This window comes from Chaetodon auriga, chromosome 24 (assembly GCF_051107435.1).
Source record: "Chaetodon auriga isolate fChaAug3 chromosome 24, fChaAug3.hap1, whole genome shotgun sequence".
NCBI lineage: Eukaryota > Metazoa > Chordata > Actinopteri > Chaetodontiformes > Chaetodontidae > Chaetodon > Chaetodon auriga.
The window spans coordinates 11491626-11506429 of record NC_135097.1 but is presented as its reverse complement, the minus strand read 5'-3'; the positions used below and the strand labels follow the sequence as shown (position 1 = coordinate 11506429).

Here is a 14804-nt window from a genome sequence, read left to right as displayed (position 1 = left end):
AACTCAGCTTTCCCTCACACACACACACACACACACACACGCGCACACACACACACACGCTCTGGCCTATAAATAATGAACAGATGTGCATTCATAACAACAACAACATAAGAGGGAAAAGTCAAGAGTACACGCAGAGGAGAACACACACATTCAAATCCCCCACATGGCACAGATGATTGTATGTTTTTCTTTTCTCATCCTTCTGTTTTAATCCTTCTGCACCTCTAGGTCCCCATTTTTTTTTGTGTTTTTCTTTTGCTCTACAAACCCTGACCATACTGAGAATCCTGCTTTCTCGTGTGCTTCTGTATGTGAGTGTCTGCCAGATGTCCTGTATCAGATTACTCACTAGGTGCGTCTCAGCTTGGCTTTCATCACCTCGCCTTTATGTAATCTCACCTGGCGTGTTGTGCGTGTGTCTGTGCCACGGTAAGTGTGTGGATGCGGGGCTGAGAGCGTTTGTGTGGTGGTGGCGGCAGCGGCGGCGGCACAGAACAGTTCTAACCTCCCTTCGTTTGAGGCTTTTTACGTAAGCTGTGTCTGAGCGCGCGCACTCACACACACAGATTTGGCACACTGACACAGGAGATCAGACTGACTGAGTGGATATACGGGAGGATCAGAGGGCTATGAGAAAGAAATGGAGACGGGAGGAGAGGGAAAGTGCAAGAGGGAGGCAAAGGGAGGAGGACAAGAGATGCAGGGAGATGGAAAGGGGAGATGGGGAGGGAGGGGTGACACACGACATAGTGACAGGCACTGAGGGTTAAGAGAGGTCAGGATTGCAGCAAGAGGAGTGAGAGGCAATGATCGACTTCGTCAAGTGACAAGAATGGACAGAGACAGATGAATGGAAGAAACAGGCAGAAGTAGATTAGGAGAGAAAGGGTGAAATGATGAAGGGCCCATGGCGGCAGAGAGAGAGAGAGATAACAGAAGAGGCAGGAACATCAAGGAGGCAGACATGGAGAAACAGAGGGATGAAGAGGAGCAGAGGATGGTAGGATGGAAAAAGATTGAGATGTAAGCGGTTGAGGAGCTGAAAAGACAGAAGAAAATAAAAGACTGAGGGACTGATTGATTAAAGGATGAGTGAGGTAAACAGGACGATTTTATGAAGTCTACAACGATCAGCGACACGATAGTAAAAAAATGTTAGAAAGAGGCACATTGAGGCTAGAGTGATAAATTAATGGTGATTTACCGTGTAGAGATAAAAATAGAGAGATAGATGAGGAAGAAATAAAAAGAAATGACAGATGGCCATCATTATGGAGCCTTCTACTGTTATACTATTGGCTACAATTAGTCTTACATGACCCCAAAAAGTCTGTAAAAGATCAGTGACACCCATAATGAGCTATTTAGAGATATAACTACAAGGGGAATATGTTGTACCATGGGGCTCTATCATGTAATGGACATGGCAATTATGAGACACAACTTTGGGGAGAAGTAAAATTTTACCTTAGAGGAATATTAATTACCCTAGAAACAAAAGAGACTGGCTTAAAAACACATGTGAAACTATTTTTATGAACAATAAGCTTTTCTGAGTAACCGCGACAGGGCTCATTACTTGCTCTGTTGATCGTTTAGAGCGGTTTTGACTCTTGCTTTGAACGGGGGCGACGCCAATTCTGAAAAGAAGATGACTGGATCTTTTTAAAGTGTAACAAAGAGGTCTTTTGATATCCATTAACCGAATCATAATTCAATAATTGGCTTCGCTCTCCTGCTAGACAAAGTCATAAGAATGCAGAGCAGGTAAGTGCCGCGTGGCTCAAAGAGTGAAATAAATGCGTAATAAAAGGAGCATTTTCTGAATTATCTCGTTAATGCTCTGTGTGGCTCGTTGTTGCTGAGGGTGTCTGTCATTCTGGGGCTACAGTCAGGGAGATGCATGAGCAGATGGGATGCTCACTGTTCAAAGTAGGAGCCTTGCCAAGCTGAACAGACTGGGAAGTGGATGAAGGAATAGAGGGGAAAAAAAATGGCAGGCATTGGACCGCTTACTGAAGGGTGCAGCTCAATTAACTGACAGTTTGATAAGCCCCGCCCCCCCTTAGTTACTGTTACTATGCCTGGCAAGCTTTGCATCCTCACACGCCTAAAGTCTAAAGTACCTGTCACTGCCGTTTTTATCTGCTGTAGTTCGCAAGCTAATTAAGCTAATGCTAGCTCCCTGAGTTGGTTGAAAACACCGTCTCTAGCAGATGTCTCCTGCAGATTCGCTTTAAAATGGGAATCCTGTAAAAGGATCTTAAATGGGTGCTTGATGATTGCACACGTGTTATCTGACTAAAAGACTTAGCTGAGCGTATGCGTTTGGTTAAGCAAGAGAAAAACTAGATTCATGCTTTTTTGGTTTTATTTTCAAGCACTATGTTTTTGCTAATGCTAATGTGGCTCCCATACATGATACTGTAAGCTAGTTGTCTGACATACAAACCATTGCAGTTAACAGTAGAGCAGACAATCACATTTTTAATCCATTCTTTGCACTTTTACTTTTGGTTTTTGAAAGGTTAAAAGAAAAAAAACACCATCTAAACTCTTGCTAAGCTATGATTGGCCAATACCTGTTCGGGAGGGGTTTAGTGAGCAGCCAATTAATGAATTAGAAAGCCAACCGACAGGAGATTAGACAGCCTGACTGATGAAATGTTGAAATCACAGTGACCAACCAAAAGTACAATAGCTGCAGGCAATAAGGATAATTGCATGAAACAGAAGACGACACATGAAAAGACATCAAAGGTGATGATGAATGATACATGAAGGATGTCACACACCTTTCTGATATAACCAGCTTTCATTTCAATCAAGGCAAGAAGTGGAAGATTTGAAACCCTGAAAAAAGGGAAGCATGGTGAGTGTCAGGAAGGTGGCACATGATGGATGAGTGGATGGACGAATGAATGACAAATGGTGGAGCGAGAGAAGTGAAAGGCTGCGCTGTTCGAGAAGAGAGGGAACATCAAAAGGATGAGACATCAGGCCGCTGTCGACAGCTAAGGAGCCAAACGGGCAGATGACGGACAGAGAGGTATAGAACGATAACGTGATGAAGAGGAGTAATTACAAGACTGACTGTTTAAGATAGGGAGGAACACTCAGAGGATGGAGAGAGACTGAGTAATGAAGAATGAAAAGGCGAGTGATGACACTTGAGAGGTGGATGATAAGAGGGAGTGGGGATAAGGGAATAGAGGAATAACAATGTCTGAAAAGAAAAACTACACTAATAAAGCACTGGCACACTGAGGGGGAGGGACGAGTAGATAGAGAGATGGAGGAATAAAACTGATATGATAGAAAGTTAAAAGGATGAGCAATTAGACTGTTAGCAGTCAAACATAGTAGGAAAGAAGGGCAGGGAGGACGGGATGACAAAACAGAAGGATGAGGGAGTGAATGAAGGCAGAAAATAATGAAAAGAGACAAAAAGAGTGTGTCACAGGGAGGAGTGACTCCCCGGTCAGACGTGGACGCAAGAAGCAGAAACATAGTGCAGAAGTTAGGAAAGACGGAGGGATGAGAGCATGAGTAATTAAACTGTTGACAGTCTGTTTAGGCACAGCAGGCGCCTGATGAGCAGAACAAACTGTAACCACGGCAACCGCTGGAGACAGACGGAGGGGTGGCTTTTGGGCAGGGGGGAGAAATGGGGGAGAGCCAATTGTCAATGAGTGTGTGAGGCTACTGGAGGGGAGAGTGGCACAAGTGGGAAACGAGAGCATGGACGCTGATGTATCTGCACGGGGAGGAAATACCTAGACCTGATACAGATCTAAGGGCCCACGAGGTCCCTTGCGGGGAATTTCACAAATCAGGATTAGGAGGCTACCCACCTATCTGGAAAAGATTATTCCGCTCTCTTGGTAATACTGATACGAATCCACGAGGCTCAATTTGAATATTAGGTTTAGGAATATGATTCAGCTATGCAGAGTGAGAACTGCTAACAAAAGTACTTTTTAAAGCTATCTGGCCAACTTGCTAATCCTGCTTTGTGAAAACCCCCTCTGGAGATGGAGAGGGAAAAGGAGGAATGGATTTACGTGCTCGCCAACGGCCGCGTGTCCCACTCAAGCAAAAACCACGACTTGTTCGGCTTCGCAAGTCTGTTGTAAGGGCTTTATTTTAATCTTTGCAGAGCAGCAGATAGGTGGCATTTATCAGACTAGAGCTGCAGCTGCTAATTAGGTTCATTATTAATTGATCTGTGGATTTGTTCTGATTAACTGCTTCAATGTTTAGTCAATAAAGTCTGAACATCATGAAAAACGACCAGAGACCAAGATGATGTCTTCAGAATATGTTTGCCTGATCCGCAGCCCTAAACCCACAGATATTTAGTTTATTCTGAGAAAAGTAACATTAGAGAGGCTGGAAACAGCAAATATTTGGCTAACTGCAACAGCTTTACACCATCCAAAACACACAAATAAAATGGGTGAAGTGATCTGCCGATGATCGATTGATTTTAGGGGTTTAAGGAGATGAAAACCAAGAAGAGACAACAGAAACTGGAATTTGACTGTGGTTCGGGCTTCTTTTAGGCAGCTGTGTGATTTCAAACGTTCAATAGTGATTTTCAAGATGTCTAAACATTAGATCCATCAGCTTACATCTCTGCTACACATGCTGGCAACACCTCCCCACCAGCTGCATAATACACCAGCCAAACCAACACTACTGTACGTCTGCAGACTCACAGGTGTTTGTCTGCATTACAACGATGCTCGACAGATGCAGCCGGTTGTAGATGCTCAAGTGAATCACGGTGCAGGATACAGCGTGGGTGATGACTGTCAGAAGAAAACCGCCTTGTACTTCGTCTGCAACACATATAGTCTAAGTCTGACAGCGGAGCACAGAGCGTTCCTGCCTGTATCAGCACTGCTAAGCATTAGAATATGAGACGCAGTAATCAACAAACTCAAGGGAAACCAGTTTCCCCTGCAGGCTCATTGCAGCACAGTGTTGTTTCGCCTTTATTAGTGTCTCACATCAGGGAAAAAAATAAAAGCTCTTTGTGGTGAGTTACAGTGCAGCTTGTGATTCATTATGGCTGAGAGTGGCCTCTGTGATCAGACACGCCTGGTACTAACAGGCCTCAACCAAATATTCATTGGAAATTCCTTCGATCGCCGCGCCACATGTATCCTGCACCACTTCTCATTCCTAGCCTTCTGTCTTTGCCCATTTCTGGACATTTCTTTGTGTCAGAGAGGGGATGAAGGATGAACACAACAGCAATACAAGCAATGAAAGGAAATAAATAGAGGAAAGAAAGAAATACATGATTGAAAATACAGTTTGTATGAATATGTGTGTGTGTGAGGCATTAATCAATGCATCCATCAGTGTGATTCAGAGGCCTTGTTGGCATGTCATTGACGTACTGTGCTGGTTGCAGAGTGCTGATTGGGTAATTGCGCTCATGCTAAGGATTTCCCCTTAGAAAGCTGAAAGGGAACCCTGCTGAATCATCAAACCGCCACTTGCACACGCATACAAGCGCACAGGCGCTTTGTCGAGCTGCATCCTGTCGTGTTCGCCAATCAGGGTCCATATAATTGGCGCTGCAGGGTTTCTGATTGGGCGCGAGGTGTTGACAGCTCAGAAGTGGCGTGTTTGTGTGTTGCTCATCGGCTGGTGTTTGTGGTGGATTTGCAATTTTTTGTTGATTAGCCTCGGTTATGTAAACATACACAGGTGCACTCACATATCACCCACTGAAAATATGGCAGGGTTGTAGGAATGGCTGCAAGATGAGAGTGAGAGAAAGACATTATCTTTACGCAGGGAGGAAAAGATTGAGAAAGACAGAGAGAGGATGATGAAGGAGGGATGAGAGCAACAGAAGGGATGAACGGAGGAGGAGGAGGAGGAGGAGGAGGAGGAGGAGGAGAGGGACGGAGGAAAAACTGCAAGGGCATTATGTTCAGGGTGAGTGGCAGGTCAGTTATTTTGCAACACTTGTGATAGTGTGTCATGCGAAGGCACATTTGTGGGTGTAAGCAGAACTGCATTTAAGTATTTGTATGTCTGCAGGTTTTTGACTTTGAGAGTGAGAATGTGTACGCGTGGAGTGAATTTGGATTAGTCACTGAAGTAGTTTAGAGTTGAAGGCTTTCTCTTGGGTGACCCGTCTGTGACTGCGAGCGCCAACACGCACCACCACCTACAGTTCACACCAATCCAAAAGCTCCCAAACTGCATAAGAATGTCTCCTGAGAAGGGACTCAAACATATTAAATGCTTCATCCTCCAGGTGTTTGGAATTGGGCCCAAACCGCAGGCGCTATCGCATTTAACGGGACAGGAACGTGATTACAAAATTTAAGCAGCATTCATTTTCCAATCAGACACAGTTTGAAAAAGGCTGACGGCAAACAGTGGGACACACTCCAAACTTGTATGGGTAGGACTGCCGTGAATGGAGTCCACAGCGGTTTCCTTCTTCCTCCACACAGAACTTCCAACTCATGGCTTTCCTTGCTGAAATCAGTCGTTTCAAAGACTGTATCATGTCGGCTATGGTCGTTTGACAAAGGGGAGACCTTAAACCTACAGTAAATGATTTTTTGGGCCACTTGAGGGCAACTGGGACAAATTGTCTATATAACACTGACATATCATCACCTTTAAAGTCGATAAGGTAAGCTTACATCTAGCAGTCCAATATTCATTCTTTCCTAACATCATTTGTGGCCTCTACCAACTCATGAGGGAAACGTAAAGCTCCTAAACGCTCCACTATGTTTACCATCCAGTTGTTAACTGCGTCTGTCTGCTGTCTGGTGCTGACCAGGTAGAGAGTGGGTTTTCAAGATGTTTTGTCAAAAATGATGTCAAGCGGGGAGCTGAATCTTGCTACGAAGCTCTGTAAAGTCGAGGGGAGCTGCTGATTCAGGAGATAACTCTCTGTAGGCTCATCACTACAAGCAACCCCTTTCACACTGTCACACTGTCATTTGATACATGTTATTACAAAAATATTGATGATAGCCCCTTTAAAAAGAAAAGCTCGTGTTTAGAGGATGCCGATTGAGTCAGATGCCAAGATTCATTTCCCCACCACAATCAACACAATATGGAATCTGTATCAAAAGACGAGCATATGGCAAAAACAAAGACTGTCAGCTATTAATTATAGGCTTTTATTGGCCCCCATCTTTAACTGTGTTACTGCACAATTTAGTCAGATATAACTGTGCTATTGCCATCTGGAGTAAGGGAGCATCAAAACAGAGCAGTATTGAGCTGCCTCTCTGGCACCAATATGACAGCTATCCACCAATGAAAAATGATTCCTCTCCAAGTAGAAAGGCATCCTGGTGTAGCAGCGTAACAGAGCTGCCAGGGCCATTTTCAGCACTTTATGTCCCTGATTTGCTCAGCTGTTTTTTTCCGTCATTTTGGCTGCTCAACTGTATCCATCTGTAAGAGTATTATCGATGTATAGAATGAAACTACAGCTACAGTTTACAAAAGGACTTTCTAATGCTGAGATCCTACTTTGCAGTCAGAGTGATGCTGAAGCACTACGGGGGGGCAAATGCACTCACAACCAAAGGCTGTTAGTTCTTTAAGTGTGGACGCAAACACTGACAACCAGATAAAGACTAGATGGTGGATAAAAATCAAAAATTCAAATGAGAGCTTGATAGTGGATCATGCTCCCTGGCACGATCTGTGCCAATGAAGTGCCAAAGAAAATCATTGTCACCTCCGTTGTTTGCCAATTCAATTTACCTCCCGGAAAATTTAATCCCCAAGCTGTGCAGTCGTGCGGGCTTTCCAACGGGAGGAAACAAAATTACAAAACCTCAGCATGGAGTGGGAGATTGGCTGCCACAGATGTAACAACGCTGTTACAGAACTTCTCCAGAAAACTTTCAGAACTGTTTGGTCACAGACTTGGTGGAGCATGTTTCAAAGGTGGAGAAAGTAGTTTATTTTCTTAATAGTTAGACGGAGTTTTAGGCTATTGTGCAGCTGGTCACATGAGCTTCATGTGGTTTTTATCTTTTAGCTTCATATTGATAACTGCCAATGTTGTGCAAGAACAAGGGAAATCCAACAGAGCCTTTATTTGGCGCAAATTACTCACTTGGTCACCATTGCAACAGATACTATGAGCAAGAATATGGAAGGTCAACTACTGGATAGCCCTTCAACGCCACTCAACACTAGCAGTAGAGGCCAAGTCACCAAATGATGCGCAACAAATTGGGAAGGGGTACCAGGGGGCACAAAATCGCCAAGTACAGAGCAAGAGCAAGGCCTGCTTTATGATTTGGTTCATTGCTTGAGGTTTACTACGCAAGTCTTCACCATGCACCAATTCACAGCCTGTGGTGCATCAGAGCAGCGGTTAACTCCTGGGTCTGGCCTTCAAAAACAGGCGTACTTCAAAAGAATCCCAGCTAATATTGGTTTCTCAACTTTTTTTTGGACTTTTTAAACCTTCAATTTTTAACAAAGCTTTCTAAGTTCACCAAAGACCGGGTCGCTTATCTGTGCCAAGTAGATGCAGAATGTGGGAGCCTTTACAAAGCCAAACTTCAAAGCCGCCACCAATATTATCATTACGTTTTTATGCCAAACAGCAAAGTGGCTTGCTTTCTCTGAAGTGTTGCCATGTCAAAAGATTAGAGATACTTTTAAGAACTTCTTACTTAAAATAAGGTGCCGTAGTCAAAAGCGCTCTGCTACAATTTCACTCAGCTCTGATGAAATGCTCGTGTCTCCAAAAGTCAATTTTCTGGGCATCAAGAGCAAACGCTTGATTTGTAGACTGCAGAAGAAAAATCACCAGAACTGGAGTTTTCATGGTCTTCCTGCAAGAGCTGTGATATGTGCATTGAGTGAGACAAAAACAAGGTTTTTATATAAGCGTTTACATTCCTCAACTGATGAGAGGTGAAACTTTTCCAAAGGTGTGTGGAAAAAAAACAAAAAAAAACAACCAAAACAAAAACATTTGAAACATCTGACTGTGCAATGTTCCAGGAATAGAAACAATTATCAAAATCTTCCAAATAGGATGGATTCCAACAGGATTTAGTCAGAGAGGGCCGTGCATACAGATGCATATACACATGCCAATACAGACACTTGCTGTCTCCACACACACATGCACACACACACACACACACACACAAGCTGCTTCTTTTCTCTCTCTCGAACACAACATGGAGGTTTGGGAGGAATTAGTTGAGTGGAGTATTTCAGAAGAACTGTAATATTTTGGAGCCCTGCTGTGAGAAGACTGCAGTCCTTTTATTTTAAAGAGAATACACTTCAGTTCTTTTCTCTTGATTTCCCATTTCTCTCCTTTCACTCCCACCATTTACCTCAGGGGTTCTGTGAGCTTTTTCCATCAGTACCCCCTGTCTATACGGCTGGAAAAAAGAGATGACTGTACAGACTCAAAGGGTACACATCAAGCACTTAATGACTGACATTTGCACATTTTTTTTTCTTTTTTTTAAGAGGCACACACTCCACAAAAAGACTAGGATCGCAGGCCGCCCGTGTCTGAAAGCTACTAATCTTCACACACATGCTCACATCCTTGTCAGTGCTGGATGTTGGCCAGTATTCGTCAGTATGGAGGTTTCTATCTTTTGATTTGTAGTGCAAAAACAAACAAACAAAACCTGGTCGATGCAGTAAGGACCTGTGGCTATTAAACATATACTTATTGGTATTGATGAAAACAGAGTAGACCGATCAACTGGCTAAGCTGACTGGCATATATCAGTTGATTACAGATATATATTGATGGATATGTTGGCTGGTAGCTAACAGGAAATAGCAGTTCAGAAATGCCACACTAGCTAACTTAAAAACGGCATCTCTGTTGAATTGTTAAAACACACACAAATCTTTATTTTTCTAATCTCCCAAATAACCATGTTGATACCTGCCCCCAAAAATCCAGTATCCAGCTATCAAGTAACAAACTTTGCATTGAACATCTGGTCAGGTTTTTAGACGTGTTTCCTTATTGTTTGACCAGCTGACCTAATTTAATTCATTTAGGTTGTCATTGTTTTAGACACACGTCTGGTGAAGCCATTTTTTGTATATGTATTTTCCTGGTATCTTATTGGTCAGGGAGAAATATCTCAATCCAACCACAGCACAGCTCCTCATTTCACAACTAACTCTTCCTTTTCATTTCTGACCTCCGATCACAGTTTACTGTCTCAATAAAACATTTTTCGACCATTGCGATGGCCAAATTGTGGCAATAAAGTTTCAACCTGGGCTAATATGTCCCCAGCCAATCCTACACAGCTTAACTGTCAGGCGCTTGACCGGCCACCTCGTCCCTCCTCCTCTCACTCGTTACCTCATCACCTTTCGCTCCCATCCTTCAACCACGCTTCCCCTCGCTCCGCCGTCTTCCTTCTTCTGCTTCCATCACGATGGTGGTACCTTACAAACTCATTTTTTAACACGGCTCTTCCTTTCCCTAATCAAATCCGCTCTTCCCTCCCTCATCCCTCTCTCTGACAGTGATGGATGGCGGCCTTCACCCGTTTATCGCCTCTACATATTTCTCTGCCCATCCGCTTAACGACACGCATTCATACACACTGACTCTTCATCCCTCTTTTCCTCCATATTCCTCAAACTCCTTCCTCCTTCCCTCTTTTCCCACTCGCTCTCAGCTCTTCACACTGCCGGGTTTCAGTTTGCCTCCACTCTCAAACCCCTCCTTCCACCATCTTGTGCACTTGTCTCCCATTTTCTTCTCTTTTTTTGTCGCTCCCCCTCACTGTATTTCATGCAGTTAGCCTCGCTTCGCATCCCTCATTTGTTGTCCGTTTCCACATCCAATAGTGATACCCCTCTTCCCTGAGCTTTCCATACATTCTGGATGACTAAAGCGGACAGAATATGACAGAGGAATGACAGAGGAGTGATAGTATCAAAAGGATGAGTGGGCTTACAGTACACACGACTGCCGCACGAAGAGGCTCTGTGGGCGTTCTTTTGTTCCTTGCCTAGAGAGAGTGTGTGTGTGTGTGTGTGTGTGTGTGTGTGTATGTCGGCCTCCCTATAATTATGATTGTGTGGGAAGACTGTTTTGGTATGCTCGCGGTTGTTTCTGTATGCAAGCGCTCTCACCTAATATCAAGGGCCTAGATTATGAGTAAGAGTGCATGCAAGGAAATCTTAGTGCGGTTGAAATCATTCCTGTGTGAGTGAGTGTGTAAGAAAGGCTGCCTCCATATTTGATTATTGCATTTGTGCCGGTAAGGCTTGTGTGTATTTTCAGATCAAACAATGTCGAAGTGCATGTCAGGAATATGGAGCTGGTAGCTGAGCGGTGTCACTTTGTTCATTCATTTCTACCTTCAGCTTTCCACACCTAGCAACCAAACACCAACCTCTTTCAGTTTTGACTGAAGCCTCGCGGTACCTATTCCAATCTGATCTATGGATTATGGCGCTTGCGATAAGTGGCTTTTGAGAGCTAATACAAATCCCCTTGTTTGTAAACACTGCAACATTCCCTAAGTCGATTTAAGTCGATTATAGGCTAATGGCATTTGTGCATTCCAAAGTGGATGCACGAACACATACGCCAATATGCTGATTTTGAAATATTCATGCAAACACTCACACGTGCAGAGTTTATTAAAGTTACGGTTAGCACGTAAGAGGGCCCGACATTTATAATAGTCCACAGAGAATTAAAGACTGAGAGCAAAAAGGGAAAATAAGACTTCAAAACTGACACATTACAGCTTTTTAAGTCATGCCTGAAGCTGTCCCTTAATTGCATGGGTTAGGGTTGTGTTCAAAAGCATCACCGCAGCACGACTGAAGACTGCTCTGAAGCTATTAGCAGCTTCATATTTAGTTGGGTTTGGCCTCACCAAAAGAAGCTGTGCCCTCCTGGGACCGCGGTGGGTGTTTAAACAGAAACTTTTGGAAGTTAGGGCGAGGTTAGGTTGAGCCTCGCAGCTCTGAGTCGTGCTCCAACACTGGGGATACTGAGTAGTTCCTTCCACAGACGCTTTTAGCTCATGTTCTAGCTCACTTCATGCAGCCGTTCTGCTCTCTCCACCCGCCTGCTTCTTGCTCTCTAGAAGGTTGAGGGTTCACGCAAGGTAGTGTAGCTAGAGGATTCCCAAAATAGATGGAGCAAAAGAAAAAAAACACAGAAAAAGACAAACCTAAGCGGCGGTGGCGGACGCTCGTGTGGGACGCATCCCTCTGAACACACGCACTCTCTTAAAACACAAACCACTTGCCAGATGCACATGTAATTTCATGTGATGCATTTTTCACACACACAAACAGATTTTTCTGAAAATTTCATCTGCTCTGTGTCTGATCTCTTCTCTTATGTTTCTGTCGTCTCCTCCTCTGTGATTTGTCTCTCTATCATCTATCTTTCATTGACTGACTCCCTTTATTCTTCCCTTCCCAAAAAACATCAAGGAGGCTGGATGCAAAGGAGCTTCTGGCCTTACTGCTATACTGCAATGCTTGCTGCTTTGGTGCGAGTGCAGGAGCAAGCGAGCGAGAGAATTAGTGTGCGTGCACGTTCACATCTCTGTGTTCCCTTCTTATTGCAAATTCAGCAGCAAACTCTTAAGAGAGAGTGAAGGCTTGCTAAGTGCAAAGAAATGTCACATTAATTCACACACAAGAACACACACACACACACCCTGGATATGCACAGTGGAGTCTACATCTTCAACCATATACATTAAGTGTAGATACCGGCTGATGGTGGTGAAATGCAGAAAGGCACACATACTGTACTGCACCTGTGTGCTGTATCAGTGCAATGTATAGGATAAGACTTTATTGATCCCAAGAGACCAAATGCAAGTGCTGCAGTAGTGCAAGAAACAGACAAAAAAGGCAGGTAAAGATAAGGAAAAAAAGACTATGCAAGTAAAAGGAGAATTAAAGAGCTATATAAAACACCCAGTATACGCAAATGCTATCATGTGTAGTGCTGTTCAATAGCTGCCTGAGAAAGCTGAAATAGTGACTTGTGATTGCATGCTATTGGGGAAATAAATGTCTTTAAATTGGAGAAACTAGACATGTCCATGTACCTGTTTCTGTGTGCAAAAGACTGCAAAGAAAAAGTTTGGCTTGGCTTAGTTGGAGAAGTTGTCATATTGAAAAAGATTGATGAAGACTGATGGAAACAGATTTTTTAAGTATCTCATGTTGTGGTACCTCTGCACACTGATTCACATTTTATTTTGCCGCAAGCAGCAAGCAGCGAGTTCATATCGTGTCCAAACGAGTGACCATGCTTCCCTATACAAAGTGACCCCCCTAATGAATACTCTACATACCTGTAAAAATCAATTACTCGTATGATTAGCACCTTTAAATGGAGAAGACAAGGAACAGGATCGGAAGAGGGCCCAGAAGGAGAGGCTGAGAGAGAAAGAACGAGCGAGAGGAGGAGTGTAAACGAATGGGACAGGGTGTTATCCATCTCTCTGGGTCAGATCGATCACCAAGCAGACGGATCGGTTACACTCAACAAACTGTGCGTGTGTGTGTGTGTGTGTGTGTGTGTGTGTCTGAATGCTTCAATACTGCACTGCTCTTGTTGCAAATGAGATCTGCTGCCTAATAGGGATGACAGGGAGAAGGAGATGCAGGGGTGTAAGGAGAAAGACTTCAGGGAGGTAGAAAGTGGTAGGAGGAGGAGTGAGGAAGAGCTAAGGGAGAAAAATGGAAGAAAAAAGATAAAGATAAAGCAGATGATGGGTGAGAAAGTTGGATAAATGAAGGAGGCGACGGAGGAAAGGAGGAGCGCATCTCAGAACGTGGCAGCGGATAGAACAAAGTCGTGTGTGTGTGGCACGTAGGATCTAAGGGGGTGCGTGTGTGTGTGCATGTGTGTGCATAGTTTGTGACTGAAAGTAGGAGCAGGACAGGCAAGGAGATATGGAGGGCAGCAGAGTCAGCAAGTGATAGAGAAACAAGACAAAAAGACACAGGCGGAGGAGGGGAAAAAGAGGGAGAGAAGGTGGTGAGGAAGACCTGTGACTGATAACATTGTCGTACTCGGGTTGCCTCAAGGGCAGACAAGACAGAGGAAAAGAAAGAGAGAGAATGAGGCACAAAGAAAGAAAATGCGGAAATTTACAGAGCAGCCAGAGGCAGAAAGGGTTATAAGATGTGAGGTGAGCAAAGATGGAGAGACGGGATAGTCGAAGATAGGAAACACAAGGAGGAGCACTGCAGTGAGAGATAAGCGGTAGAGGATGGATGGCAAGGAAAGAAAGAGCAATCCCTAATAATAGAATCAGAGGAAGAAGAGGAGAGGAGAGGTAGATAGGAGAGTGGGTGTGGGGGGGAGGCGTGGGAAGGCTTATGACATTAGGAGAAGGATGTGATGCTTTTACGAGAACGAGGTGATAATTAAACTGAGAGAAAATAAGAGAAAGAGTAGAGTAAGTCACGAGGAGAGTGAGAAAGTGTGGGGAGGAGGCAGAGTAAAGCAGGGAAAAAAAGAAAGTGGGAGGGGGGGGGTGAAGGAAAGATAAAGGTCAGCTGAAGGAGCGGAGAGACACAGACCTCACACCAGGAGAGTGCGTGAGCGTATTGACATTCAGTGTGCCACCGTAAGTGTAAGCTGCAAAGTAAGCTGTCTGAGGAGCGAGCATTAGCAAAGCACGGGGCTAAGCTGCTCGAGCCAAGGCTGAAGTGCCGCGCTCCTTCTTCAACAACACCTGATGTGGCCGCCGCCGCCGCCGCCGAGGAGACACATTTCTAAGCGGCAT

The 14804-nt window shown here is 44.2% G+C and overlaps 2 protein-coding genes across 2 annotated transcripts in view; one reads left to right on the top strand and one right to left on the bottom strand.

The window, feature by feature from the left end:
- LOC143316916 (pyruvate carboxylase, mitochondrial-like) overlaps positions 1–14804 on the bottom strand; it is a 252944-nt gene that overhangs the window by 75179 nt on the left and 162961 nt on the right. The gene's annotated exons all lie outside the window — the stretch shown is intronic.
- Positions 1–14804, top strand: part of LOC143316725 (leucine-rich repeat and fibronectin type-III domain-containing protein 4) — a 38106-nt gene that overhangs the window by 2840 nt on the left and 20462 nt on the right. The window lies entirely within an intron of this gene.